Here is a 15282-nt window from a genome sequence, read left to right as displayed (position 1 = left end):
CATGACAAAGGGACGAAGACTATGCAATTTCTACATTCTATGCTGATTCCTCACTGAATCTCTGAGATAGGGACTAATGTGATGGAAGACTTTATATTTACTTATTTATACACATGTGCAACATATAGCACCCAGAGCACATAAAAAAAAGAACTGAATAACGTCAGATGACAAATGCGCATCATTCAAATATGTGATATATAATATCACAGATACTTAACAATGTTTGAAAGCTTTATATTCCTAGTAGAAATGGTACCTCATATGACAAGAGTAAGAATGCAAAATAAACTGTCACTGGGGAGGAGATCACGATGGCAGAGGAGGAAGACATGGAACTCACTTCCCCTGACAGACACATCAAAAATACATCTACATGTGGAACAATTCTCACTGAAAATGAACTGGAAACTGGCAGAAAGACTCCCGTGCAACCAAGGCTGTGAGAAAGAGCCACACAGAATTGGTTAGGAATGGAAGAGAAGTGATCAGGTCGGGATCCGTGCCCGGAGGGCTGACACAGATGGAGACCCTCCACTGGGGAGTGAGTGGTGAGAGCTGTAGACCGACTGTCCCAGTCCTGGTGTCCCACGAAGGGGAGACAAGTCCCCTTGGCTGGCTGGAGGGCCAGTGGGACTGACAGGAGGGCAGTGGGAAGCCTGGACTCTGCTCAGGAGGAGTGCGTACATGCTTGCTTGCCCCCGAAGCAGGGTGCAGAGGGTGAATTGCATGGGTGGCTGCCCAGTTTCCTATGACTGCCCCAGCTTGCACGCCCAGACGGAGCCAAGTGAAAGCTCCAGCCACACGTGCTTCATGACACAGATCCACACCAGTGTGAGGGCTTGGCTGTGAGGCACAGAAGTGGCTCAGACCCGAAGCGACCTCTGAGCGGGACAGAGGTCACCATCATCAGCACCTGCACCAGCAGGGCATCAGGAGTAGTCTGGGTCTCTGAGCACAGGGGCCTCACCACGGACCCCACCGCGACCCATGCTGAGTGCCCACCCCAGGTGCTCTTGCTGCAGCACAACAGCCCCCCTCTGGGGTGGGGATGCCAGTGCTGGGGCGGGAGAGCACATGCTTGAAGAGAACAGAGCCAACTCACACCCAAACCTCAGGGCTTCTGCTCCAGCAACTTGAGACCAGACCCACCCCTGTGGGGCAGTGATGGCCACTGAGCAGAGTGGAAGCACAGGCTCAAACCTGGTTCTGGCTCCAGCCCCTCCAGCTCTAGTGCCTCCTCCTACCAATGTGATGGCTGTCAGCATGCCCTCAGGAAAGATGTGACTTCTGTTCACATCAATCCAGCAATCTTTCCAAAGCCACAAAGTACATGCAGGCTGTATAGGGACACTCCCACGTAAGGGCATCCCTTCAAGACCACCATAGGTAACTGTTTCATCTAATTTCATAAAGACAGACAAAGTTAAGCGAAATGAGAAGATACAGGAATTTGTCTCAATTGAACGAGGAAGAGAAGACCCCTAAAAAAAAGAAATAATGAAACAGAAATAAAAAACTTACCAGATAAAGAATTCAAAGAATTAGTAGTAAAAATGCTAACTGAATTAGAGAAAATAAGGGGCGAACACAGTTAAAATTTTAACAAGGAACTAGAAAATATAATAAAGAATCAGACAGAAGCAAATCATTCAATAACTGAAATGAAAAACACACTAGAAGGAATGAATAGCAGATTAGGTGATATGGAAGAGCACATAAGTGATCTAGAAGACAGAATAACGAGCACCACCCAAATGGAAGAGCAAAAAGAAACAAGAATTTTAAAAAGAACAGTTTAAGAGAGCTATGGGACAATATCAAGCATACTAATATTCACATTATAGGGGTCCCAGAAGAAGAGAGAGAGAAAAGGGGGTTAAAAATATATTTGCTGACATAATAGCTGAAAACTTCCCAAAGCTGGAGAAGGAAAGAGATTTTTAGGCACAGGAAGCACAGAGAGGCCCTAACAAGATGGATCCAGAGACCCACACCAAGCCATATAATTAAAATGGCAAAAGTTAAAGATAAAGAGAATTTTAAAGGCATCAAGAAAGAAACAGAGAGTCACAGGGAACAGCCATAAGGCTATCAGTTGATTTTTCTGCAGAAACTTTTCAGACAAGAAGGGAGTTTCATGATATATTTAAAGTTCTGAAACAGAAAAACCTACAATCTAGGATACCCTACCCAGCAAGGTTATTATTCAGAATTAAATGAGAGATAAAGAACTTCTCAGATGAGTGAAAAAACTAAAACAGTTCATCAATACTAAACTGACCCTACAAGAAATGCTAAAGGGTCTGTTCTTAAGTGGAAAAGAAAAGACTACAACAAAAAGTGAGAATTTAGAAGTAAGGAAAGATCTCACTAGTAAAGACAAATATATGGTAAAGGCTATGGATCAACCACTTAAATAAACAAGTATGAAGACTAAAAGACAAAAATTGTAAAATCAACTATAGCTAACAAACAGTGAAGGGATAGACACTAAGATGTAAAATATGACATAAAAAACACAAAACATGGGAAAGAGGAGTAAAAAATGTCATTAGAATGTGTTTAAACTTAAATATGTATCAATTTAAAATAAGTAGATTCAGTTATAGGTCAACATATGTGAACCACATGGTGACCACAAATCAAGAACCTACAACATATAATTTCAAGATATTCTATGGAATTGTATAGTAGAGGCAATATTTAAAAATACTTGAAATAGTAATTAGAGTAATTTTTGTAAAATGAACCTTTAGCAGTTTATTGCACAACTATATGCATGCAAACTGTCAGAATCAGAAGTGTGTCTACAGTCTTATCATTAAATTTTTTTCATGCCTCCAAAAGTCCATTTTGCAAGCATAAATAATGTTGATATATAAATTAATAAAGGAAAAAGCTTATAATTAAAAAAAAAAAGAACCTACAACAGACCCATGCCCTGAGCCCTGCAGCCTGCAGCCTGTATCCTGTGCCAGGCCCAAGCCCCCCACCTGCCACCATCTATTTGTACCCACCGCAGCTCTGGGGAGGCAAACCCCAGATTCCCAGAGCACCTGCCGTCCCATCCTCATATCCAAACAAAGACCGGGATGGGGAGGAAGGTGCAAGGGAAACCCTCATCATCTCTACCCTGGGTGAGAAATCCTTTGAAACCAGCTAGGAAGAGCTGCCCACAGCTAAGTTAAGTTAAGGGAGCATCCTCTCTGCCCTCCTTGACCTCCAGCCCTCCAGGGAAGACCCAGGGTGAGGAATCCCTGGGAAAAACACTGAAAGGCGTTGCCTACAGCAACTGAACTTTGGGAAGGACCATCTCTACTCTCCCTTTTCCTCCAGGGAAAGACTGAGGGTTAAAAATCCCATGAAACAAACAAACAAACAAAGGGACCTACAATAGATACACAAAAACTAGAAATAAAGGAACACAAGCATACCACTAAAGAAAATTGTCAAACCACAAGAGAAAAAACTAAAAGAAGAAGAAAAGAACACAGAGAACTACAAAAACAACGAGAAAACAAATAACAGAATGGCAATAAGTACATACCTATCAATAGGCACTTTAAATATCAATGCACTAAATGATCCAGTAAAGTCATAGGGTGGCTGGTTAGATGAAAAACAAGACCCATCTATATGGTGCTTACAAGAGACTTACTTCAGAGCTAAGAACATACAGACTGAAAATTAGGGGATGGGAAAAGATATTTCATGAAAATGGAAATGACAAGCAAGTGAGGATAGCAATACTCATATCAGATAAAAGAGACTTTAGAGCGAAGTCTATAATAAAAGACAACAGGATATTATATAATGATAAAGGGATCAATACAAGAAGAGGATATCACACTTGTTAATGTATAGGCAACCAACACAGGAGCACTTAAATATATAGAGCAAATATTAACTGACATAAAGGGAGACATTGACAAAAATACAATAATAATAGAGGACTTTAATACCCTACTTATATCAATGGACAGATCATCCAAATAGAAAGTCAATAAGGCAGCCATGGTCCACAACAGACCAAATGGATTTACAGATATATAGAGGACATTCCATCCAAAAGCATTCTTCTCAAGCGCACATGAAACTTCTCTAGGATAGATCACATGCTAGGCTAGAAAACAAATCTAAATACATTTAAAGGACAGAAATTACAACAAGCATATTTTTGTGACCACAATTATATGAAATTAGAAATCAATTACAGGAAGAAAAATTGGAGAAACACAAACAAGTGGAGACTAAACAACATGCTACTAAGGAAAACCAGTGGGTCAATGAAGAAATCAAAAAGGAAATCAGAAAATACCTCAAGGCAAATGAAAATGGAAACACAACACTCCAAAATCTAGGGGATGAAATACAGGCCTACTTCAAGAAATAAGAAAAGTCTCAAATAAACAACCTAATCCACCATCTAAAGGAATTAGAAAAAGAACAAACTTCTTCCCAAAGTCAGAAGAAGGATGGAAATAATAAAGATCAAACAGGAAATAAATAAAATAGAGACCAACAATCAATAGAAAAGATCTAAGAGACCAAGAGCTGTTTCTCTTCTTTTAAAATAATCAAAATTAATAAAACTTTAACTAGGCTCATCAAAAAGAAAGAGAGAAGACTCAAATAAATGAAGTAAGAAATAAAAGAAGAGAAATAACAACTGATATCATAGAGACACAAAAAATCTTGAGAATACTACAAACAGTTATGTGCCAACAAATTGGACAACCTAGAAGAAATGGAAAAATTTCTAGAAACATACAACCTTCAAAGACTGAATAAGGAAGAAATAGACAATGTGAACAGATTGATCACTAGTAGTGAGATTGAATTTGTAATAAAAAAATCTCCCAGCAAACAAAAGTCCAGGACTGGATGGCTTCACATGGGAATTCTACCAAACATACAAAGAAGAGCTAATACCTATCTTTCTCCAACTCTTGCAAAAAACTGAAGAGGAGGGAACACTCCCAGATTCATTCTATGAGTCCACCATTACTCTGATATCAAAACCAGACAAAGACACTACAAAAAAAGAAAATAACATGCCAATATCTGTGATGACTATAGATGCAAAAATCCTGAACAAAATATTAGCAAACCAATTCCACAATATATAAAAAGAATCACTATGAATACTATACACTATGCTCAAGTGTGATTTATTCCAAGGGAGCAAGGATAGTTCAATACCCACAAATCAATGTGATACACCATATTAACAAATTGAAGAATAAAACTCACACGTTGGTTTCAATAGATACAGAAAAAGATACCAAGAAATGGAAAGATATTCCATGTTCTTTAACTGGAAGAATTAATATTGTTTAAATGTCCATACTACCCAAAACAATCTACAGATTTAATGTAATCCCTATCAAAATATCTGTGACATTTTTCACAGAACTAGAACAAATAATCCTAAAATGTATATGGACCCACGAAAGACCCCTAATTGACAAAGCAATTTTATGGAAAAAGAACAAAGCTGGAGGTACCACACTCCCTGATTTCACACCCTATTATAAAGCTACAGTCATCAAAACAGTATGGTACTGGCACAAAAACAAACACATAGAACAATGGAACAGAATAGAGAGCCCAGAAATAAACCCACACACTTATGGTCAATTAATCAATGACAATGGAGGCAAGACTATGCAATGGATAAAAGACTGTCTTTCCAATAAGTGTTGCTGGGAAAACTGGACAGCTACATGTAAAAGAATGACATCAGAACATTTTCTCATACCATACACAAAATTAAGCTCAAAATGTATTAAAGACCTAAATGTAAGCCTGGAGAGCATAAAACTTCTGGAAGAGGACAGCAGAATACTCTTCTGACATAAATTATAGCAATATTTTTTGGATCTATCTCCTAAGGCAAAGGAAACAAAAGCAAAAATAAACAAATTGGACCTAATTAAACTTAAAAGCTTTTGCACATCAAATAAAACCACTGACAAAACAAAAAGACAACCTACTGAACGGGAGAAAATATTTGCAAATGATATGACTGATAAGGGGTTAATATCCAAAATAGAAATACAGCTCATACAACTAAATATCAAAAAAATCCAAACGACTCAATTAAAAAATGGGCAGAAGACCTGAATAGATATTTTTCTAAACAAAGCATATGGATGGCCAACAGGCACATGAAAAGATGCTCAACATTATAGTCATTGGAGAAATGCAAATCAAATAAATATCACCTCACACCTGTGAGAAGAGCTATCATCTAAAAGATCACAAATAATAAATGTTGGTGAGGATGTGGAGAAAAGGGAGCCCTTGTACACTGCTGGTGGGAATGTAAATTGGTGCAGCCACTGTGGAAAACAGTATGGAGGTTCCTCAAAACACCAAAAATAGAACTACCATATGATCCTACAATTCCATCTGGGTATACATCCAAAGAAAATGAAAACACTAATTTGAAGAGATACATGCACCTCAATGTTCATAGCAGCATTATCTACAATAACCGAGATATGGAAGCAACCTAGGTGTCCATCAAGAGATGAATAGATAAAGAAGGTGTGGTATATATATACACTGGAATTACCAAGGAATAAAAATGAATGAAATTCTGCCATTTGCAACAACATAGATGGGCCTAGAGATTATTATGTTTAGTGAAATAAGTCGGACAGAGAAAGACAAATATTGTATGTTACCACTCATATGTGGAATCTAAAAAATAAAACAAACGAATGAATATAACAAAACAGAAATAGACTCACAGGTATAGAGAACAAACTAGTGGTTACCAGTAGGGAGAGGGATGCGGGGACCACAAGATTGGGGTAGGGGATTAAGGGATACAAACTATAATGTATAAAATAATAAGCAACAAGGATATGTTGTACAGCACAGGGGAATATAGCCATATTTTGTAATAACGTAAATGGAGTACAATCTATAAAAATATCAAATCACTATATCGCACACCTGAAACTGATATAATATTGTAAACCAACTCCACTTCAATAAAAAAATACACCAACATATGATTATATCATAGAAATTATACCACAGTATACTTTTCTCACTAAGTGGTTGATTTAACTCAGTGTTTTCTCAATTATGTAATACTGACCTTTTATAAGTGTTATTTTTAATAGTCTTATAGATAAACTGTGAATAACTAGATAATCCTAAATGATAAGTGAGGTTCTAGAAAGAAAGCCAAGTAAAGGCAAAGCTGGCAGCATCAGGTACTGAAATGATAGTAACAGTTCCCCAAAGTCAGGTATGGAGATTTGATGATTTCTGTCCTCTGAGTCTCATGTTGGTTTTGCACATTCACGAAAGGAGTTGGGGGAAAGCAGCATAGCTCTCTGGACCTGAACAGGGTACACACTTTCCCTGTTCCCCATCTAAATGGCAGATGCCGTCAAAGATGGATGGCATCTCTCCGAAACTCTCTAATCCTTAAGAAGAAATCCTCAGGGGCTTCCCTGGTGGCGCAGTGGTTGAGAGTCCGCCTGCCGATGCGGGGGACGCGGGTTCGTGCCCCGGTGCGGAAAGATCCCACATGCCGCGGAGCGGCTGGGCCCGTGAGCCATGGCCGCTGAGCCTGCGCGTCCGGAGCCTGTGCTCCGCAACAGGAGAGGCCACAACAGTGAGAGCCCCGTGTACAGCAAAAAAAAAAAAAAAAAAAAAAAGAAATCCTCAGGAAATATCACAGGAAGTAAGTGGAAAAAGATGTCATCTGAATGCCAGGGACTTTAAGACGTGCAATAAACACAAACCACTAGTTATAGGACGCAAAACCTCTAAGTTGCTATTTACAACATGTGTGTTTACATATTTATACATGGATCCCAAGCAAAAAAGATGCTTTCCCTCCATATTTATGTCCTACATGGGACCAGGGTTAAAAGTATTATTTAAAATAATCTGTTGACTTTTTTCTCTTAGCAATACTAATCCTTGGTACAAGGATACCAGGCATTGATTTGGGGGCTGAGCAGAATTATGGATGCACTCACTATGCATTCTAAAGGGCACTGTCGGTTTCAACACATAAAGATAAGAAGACAATCTTATATTCTCCTCTCACCTTAATGTGCAACTAACCAAATTACTTCCTGAAACTGAAAGTTCATCACTATCCATTCTTTATAAGTCTCCTCTCCCATGTTCAAGCACATGTAAAATAGTGGAATTACAACTACAGAAAATCATAGTGGTTTCCACCAGGCCCTGAGCTCACTTCATTGAAACTCTGAGGTCATGCTACAGCTCTGAAGTCAGCACCCTCCTAAGTAAGAAGAGATGCTTGTGTTTACCACACTGCGAGGCAGTTCTGACCTGCTTTACTGGGTTTGTGTGTGTTCTATTTAAAGCTGCCACTGGTCATGGCCAGGCCATAATGGCATAATTTCACTTGAAAAATACGTCAAGCCCCATAAAAACAATTCAGCTTAAGGAAAATTTTACTTGGATGAGTCCTGTGGTGTGCGTTGATTTCACAGGAGCAGTGATTTTGACGTCCTTTTTCCTAAGGAGATGGATATAACTCACTAATTATGAGAACATAACTATGTTACTTGTGTTGCCTTAGGTAATGCATATAAGCCAGCTCAGAAACAAACAAGCCAAAAGAAGAACAAGTTGTTTTTCCATGAATGCCTTAGTGAATTTATACATGATCAGCACAAATTTGCTCACAAAACAAACATTAAGGTCTTAGCTACTCCACAATGAGAACACTCATCTCTGCTTCTTCAAGGAAAACGACTTAATCTACTCGACATTTCCAAACTTGTTAATATACTTGTTTATTGTGAAACTGGATAAACATTGGGCTTCATGAAGCTTCTGGGGCATTAGAACATGAGCGTGGACATCCAGATAAAGTAGGAATTCAAGTAAAAGTTAAATAAAGTGGGGCTTCCCTGGTGGCACAGTGGTTGAGAGTCCGCCTTCCGATGCAGGGGACACGGGGTCGTGCCCCGGTCTGGGAAGATCCCACATGCCACGGAGCGGCTGGGCCCGTGAGCCATGGCCGCTAAGCCTGCGCGTCCGGAGCCTGTGCTCCGCAACGGGAGAGGCCACAGCAGTGAGAGGCCCGTGTACCGCCAAAAAAAAAAAAAAAAAAAAAAGTTAAATAAAATGAGTTCAGCGGAGTGGTAGTTAAAGCAGTCATTTTACTTTCAGTAGTTTTTCTTGACCAATTAGACATTCTCTTTAATCAAGTCCTAATACTCTGAGTTCACATACTTCCTTTCCCGTCTGCACACAGCTTCAGATCAGCAGGTCGCATGTGAGAATCACGACAACAGCTAACCCCTACCTGGCACACTCCTTTCAACAACTCTTCCAGGTAGGTAGGGGTTATTAGAATCTCTGTCTTCTAAGTGAGGAAACAGAGTGGCAGAGAGGCTGAGGAACTTGCCCAGGATCACAAAGCTAAGAGGTGGTGAGGCTGGGGTTTAAACCCAGGTGATCTGAATTGCCTCCACATAATCCCCTATGTTGCTTACACACTAAGAAGCCAGCAGACACATGGTCTGCCCTGTCTTCTGGGCCGTTGCAGGACTGACCATCAGACTCCCCCCTCGTGAAGGAAATATGACTCAGTTCCTTTGCCATCAAGTCTGGGCTGGTGCGGAAGGACACACCCTGATGGGACACACCCTAAGTAGGGTGAGTTCTCCATGCTGTTTAGGACACAAGGAACCCTGGCCCCAGATGCAGGGTTCAGGGTGGCTTGGAGCAAGCACTTCAAGGGAGAGTAAAAAAAGTAGAATCTGCACAAAAATGGTAAAAGGAGGCAATTAAATGGATGGCTGCCTGGAAGGAATAAAAATGAAAAAAAAAAAAAAAAAAAGGACAAGCACAGGCAGAGAACCTAAACTGACATAGCAGCACTATTTACAATAGCCAGTACATGGAAGCAACCTAAATATTCATCAACAGAGGAATGGATGAAGAAGATGTGGCACATATATACAACGGAATATTACTCAATCATTAAAAGGAATGAAATTGCGTCATTTGTAGAGACATGGACGGACCTAGAGAGTGTCATACAGAGTGAAGTAAGTCAGAAAGAGAAAGACAAGTATTGTATTTAAAGGCATATATGTGGTATCTAGGAAAGTGGTATACATGACGTTATTTGCAAAGCAGAAATAAAGACACAGACATAGAGAAAAAATGTACGGATACCAATGGGGAGGTGGGAGGAATTGGGAGATTGGGATTGACACATATACACTATTGATACTATGTATAAAACAGATAACTAATGAGAACATACTGTATAGCACAGGGAACTCTACTTAATGCACTGTGGTGACCTAAATGGGAAGGAAATCCAAAATGGAGGGGATGTATGTATACGTATAGCTGATTCATTTTGCTGTACAGTAGAAACTAACACAACATTGTAAAGCAACTGTACGCCAATAAAAATTAATTAAAATAAAAGACACGGGGTGGCTTGTAAGGCATTTAAAACATAAAATTTCTATTCAGGATCAAAATGAGGATCCAGCAACAAAGAATGCAAGAGTGTGGTGTCATCTTGGTCCAGCCGAACAAACTTCTGGTCGGGGCAGTCACTAGCTGATTCACCAATAAATGTTCTTTCAGAGACCCAGAGGGACTTTAACGAAAGGCCCTGAGATTGTTCAGACATGCACTTTAATGTGACTATAAAGGAGAAATCCAAGGTTACATTAAAATGATACTTATTTTTTATGTTTTGGGTATTAGGAATATTAGGAAATCCTATAAGGAATCTACATCTTAGAGGGGATTTTTATAAATGCCAGTTCTTTTGAGATGTCTCATGTAAACTTCCACGAACATGCTCAGCCATCTGAAATATTCCACTTTTCATCAAGACACCTTCTTGGGCTTACATCCAATTCCCGTCCTTCTCTCTTTCCCCGATTCCCCACTGCTGCCTCTCCTTCCTCACAATTCACCCCCTAATTCCCTCACATCTTCTCTTGCAATTTTTGTTTCTAATGCTCTCCCATTTATTTATTCAACTAAAACTTCTCTCTCAGCTGGTACCAATTCCAGCCACCTCTCCTTTTATCCAGTATCTCTCCCCCAAATTTTTTCCAAATTTTAATGCTGTTGAACCCTCCATGCATCTTGAAACGCCCTTCTGTTGACTTCCTGGCCCTGCAGTATCCCGGTCCCCCTGCTGGTCTTTCTCTGCCACCATGGGCTGGACAGCCCCTTGGTGTCCAGGCAGGTGGTTCCCATGCTGCTTTCCCTTACTGCTCCCTGACACACTCTCACCTGCAGCTCAGGGTCAATATTCAACATTAGCTGAATTTTTTAAATTGTGTTAATCTACAAAGGATGTGAGATCCCAAAATACGCCAGCCAAATGATAACAAAAAGATAACAAACAGAAAAAGCAATGGCATATAAGAGATTCAAATAAGGAGGTTAAGAAAAAAAAAAAAGGCCACAAATCTCAGATATATATCACCACCAAACACTGTTATGGTTAACAGCAGCTTTTAAGTACAAGAAGCACACTACTACTATGTTTTATTAAATGAACACTTATCTAAAATTTAGTAGATTACAAGACAATAAAGAGAATAAAGTCAACTAATGAAAATTTCAAACAGAATTTTGGTGTGGTACTTGGTAAAAAATAATGTTTTTATCATGCTTATAGAAAACTCTACACAAAGGGTTAAACAGAAAAAATTTTTATATTTATCATATTTATTTAAGCCTTAATAAAATAACAGTGGTATTGTTAGTAGTATTATTAACATTTTCTATAATGTTTGGTATGCTTACATGTGACAATTATGTTTGAAACTCACCATAATTGAGAGATATTAGTAGAATACAGGCTAGTCTTGAGGAAAACCAACAAATCAATGATTTCTTCTACTTTCCTTAAAGACATTATGCCTAGGAGTAAGGTGCATAAACTTGCACATATTTTATATTTCATTTCAATAAACTTAGCGATAGTCAATTCATTCCTGATCAAACACATGTAATCAAAATATGAGTTTTCTTGACAATGGGTCAATAGAAAAGAATTTTAAATTCCCAGATTTTTCTGTTGTTTTCTATTGCAAAGTTCAGTGAAGTGAAAAATGACAGGTCTTAGCTTTCAGTGTGTGTGTGTCTGTCTGTGTGTATGCACACACACACATGCATGTCCAAAAGAGGTGAGTGCTGCCTAACTCTTGAGCAGAGAAGAAATGGTGGCACTAAGATGGGTCTAAATGTAAATATGTAAGAATGCTTTTTTCTTTAATCTGCTTCACTTTTAAGTAGCTGAAAAAGTAGAATAAATCCCTGAGTACATTTGGAAATAATCATTTGTAAATGTGTATAATATCAATAATACCTGATCTAAATGCTCTCCTCTATAAATATGGCATTTGTGAAAGAGCAGTAATATTGATAAACCTTGCCTTACATTATCTACAAAATTATATTACATTCCTTAGCTTCTGACACTGTTACTCGTTGATAAGTTACAATAAAAGTAATATAAAATTATCTGAACTATACATATTTATAAATGGAATAAATTTGCATAATATAGTGGTTGGACTTTACAATTTGAATACGTTCCTCCAAAACTGTCATGAAGACTACATAAGTTTAATTTATTCTTTAACTCACCTTCTTCTGAAATGTAAGCTTCGCTAGGGTACAATTTCAATTTGAAGCATTACTATTTTCAAAGAGCCTCATCTGAATATTTTTTATTTCAGCTAGTCTGACAAAGACTCTCATAATTATCTTACAAGCCAAATTAAGAAATGTGGGTTGGAAGGAGGGAGAGTCCGAATGTATTTGTACATGACTTGTATCATGTCACACGAATATCAATGGTAGACAAGATGGCAGCTTTGCTGTTGTTAGAGTTTTCAGGCCCTGTTCTGCTCAGGATTTATTAGTGATATGAAGGAAGACTCAATGGGTAGGCTTATCAAAATTTAAGGTGATGTAAATCTGGGAGCTATTTCACTGGAAAAAAACACGATAGAATGGTATTAGAAACTAAAATCCAGAAGATGAAATTTAACAATCACAAGGGTCAATTCCTACTCTGTGATAAAGAAAGGCAACTGCACAATCGCAGGATGGGTGAAGATCTGACTGGGAAGAAGTTTTCATTAAAATAAAGGAGGAGGCACCTTGAATTGACCACATGTCAGTAAAAGTCAGAAGTACAATTTCCTTGTATGCTTAAAATTCGTTAAGAGAGATGATCTCATGTTAAATGTTCTTACCACACAAAATTAAAAAAAAAAAAAAAGCTCTGCCACAGGGGGAAGAATTCAGACGTACTGTCTAGCTTCACCCACCTCACTCCATAATTTCCATCTCAAACCACCTAGGGTTTTTTATTGGAGTTGAAATTAAAAACCTATTTATCGTTGTACTTTACTGAGTTATTGTTGACAATTAAAATTTTATATATTTAAGGTATACAACTTGATGTGATATACTTATGCATTTTGAAAATCACCACAATCAAGCTAATTAACATATCCATCCCCTCACAAATAGTTACTGTTTTTTGTTGTGAAAACACTTAAGATCTACCCTTTTAGCCAATTTCAAGTATATAACACAATATTAGCTACAGTCTCATTGTTGTACATTAAGTCCCCAGAACTTATCCATCTTGTATAACTAAAAATCGTATCCCTTGACTGACATCTTCTCTTACCCCCTTCTCCTCTCAGCCTCCAGTAACCACCAGTCTACTCTCTGTTTCTATGGATTTTATTCTCAGATTCCACATGCAAAGGCGTATTTGTCTTTCTGTGTCTGGCTTCTTTCATGTAGCATAAAGTCCTCCAGGTTCCTCCATGTTATCACAAGTGGCAAGACCTACTTCTTTATTAAGGCTGAATAATATTCCACTGTGTGTGTGTGTGTGTGTGTGTGTGTGTGTGTGTAATCACATTTTCTTTATCCATTCATCTGTCAATAGACCTTTAGGTTGTTTCCATATCATGGGAGTACGCATATCTCTTCGAAATACTGACTTCCTCCCTTTAGATATACACCCAGAAGTGGGAGTGCTGGGTCGTAAGGTAGTTCTATTTTTACTTTTTTGGAGGAACCTCCATACTCTTTTCCACACTGGCTGTACCAGTTTACATTCCCACCAACAGTGCACGAGGGTTCCCTATTCCCCACACTCTGGCCAACACTTCTTATCTATTGTCTTTCTGATACTAGCCATTCTAGCTGGTTTGAGGTGATAGCTCACTGTGGTTTTGATTTGCATTTCCTTGATGATTAGCTACCTTTTCATATACCTGTTGTCCATGTGTATGTCTTCTTTTGAGAAGTGTCTATTCAGGTCCTTTGCCCATTTTTAAATGGGGTTATTGGGTTTTTTTGCTATTGAGTTGCATGAGTTCCTTATGTATTTTGGATATTAACTAGGGAGTATAATTTATCACTCAGTTTCCAGGAAGGGGTAGTTACTAGAAGGAAAATGTTCCCTGGATGCTGCAGACCGAAATTAATTCAGAAACATGGTCCTAGATACAACAGACATCTTGGTCATTACTGTGAGAAAATAGAATAAGAAGCTTGGAAATTAACTTCATATGATCATTTCATCTAGTCCTCTGCCCCCAGTGGGTGAAAACGCTTAAGGCAGCCTCAAAAACATAGATCTAGGGAAGTAATCGTCTATGTTTCCCCAAGGCTATTTAAAGCATTGATCATGTGGATTAATGAACACTTGGAGAGAGAGGGGCTGGAGAGCTAAAAGGGGAAACTACAATTGTACACACAGGTGTTGAGACTAGAACCCAAATGTGACTACTTTGTAAATAGTTTTAAAATACCAGCAGAGTCCACTTTCTAGCAAAGTGTTCGAACTCAGTTTTCTCTGTGAGGGCTACAGTAGAACTTATTTCACAGAGCTATTGTGAGAAATAAATGAAATATGAATCATTTAGCACATTGTAGGTAGCTGATAAATGTTAGCTATTACTCACAACATTTTCCCTTTTATTTTCTTAGCCATCAAAACTTATTAAGCCCTTTTATGTTCACTGATATAGCCACTGGGAATAAAAACTGGACACAGAAATGTTCTGAGAAAACTTAGACATCATCTAGTCCAGTGGGCAGAACTGGGAAAAATAAATTTAAATAACTGAAAAGAGATTTGGGGTTAACAGACTGAGACATTAAAAGAGAATATGGTATCCAAAGCCAGAAGCCCCAAATTCAAGTTCTGGCTCGACTTTTTAGTAGTTCTATGACTTTAGGCAAGTC

At 38.5% G+C, this 15282-nt stretch overlaps 1 protein-coding gene across 1 annotated transcript in view; it reads right to left on the bottom strand.

Moving 5' to 3' along the window:
• The window catches only part of COL19A1 (collagen type XIX alpha 1 chain), a 362938-nt gene that overhangs the window by 136814 nt on the left and 210842 nt on the right, over positions 1 to 15282 (bottom strand). The window lies entirely within an intron of this gene.

This window comes from Monodon monoceros, unplaced genomic scaffold (assembly GCF_005190385.1).
Source record: "Monodon monoceros isolate NGI ecotype Baffin Bay Population unplaced genomic scaffold, NGI_Narwhal_1 Super_Scaffold_15, whole genome shotgun sequence".
Taxonomy (NCBI): Eukaryota; Metazoa; Chordata; class Mammalia; order Artiodactyla; family Monodontidae; genus Monodon; species Monodon monoceros.
Note: the sequence above shows the minus strand (reverse complement) of the source record. Positions and strands in the feature narration are given on the sequence as shown.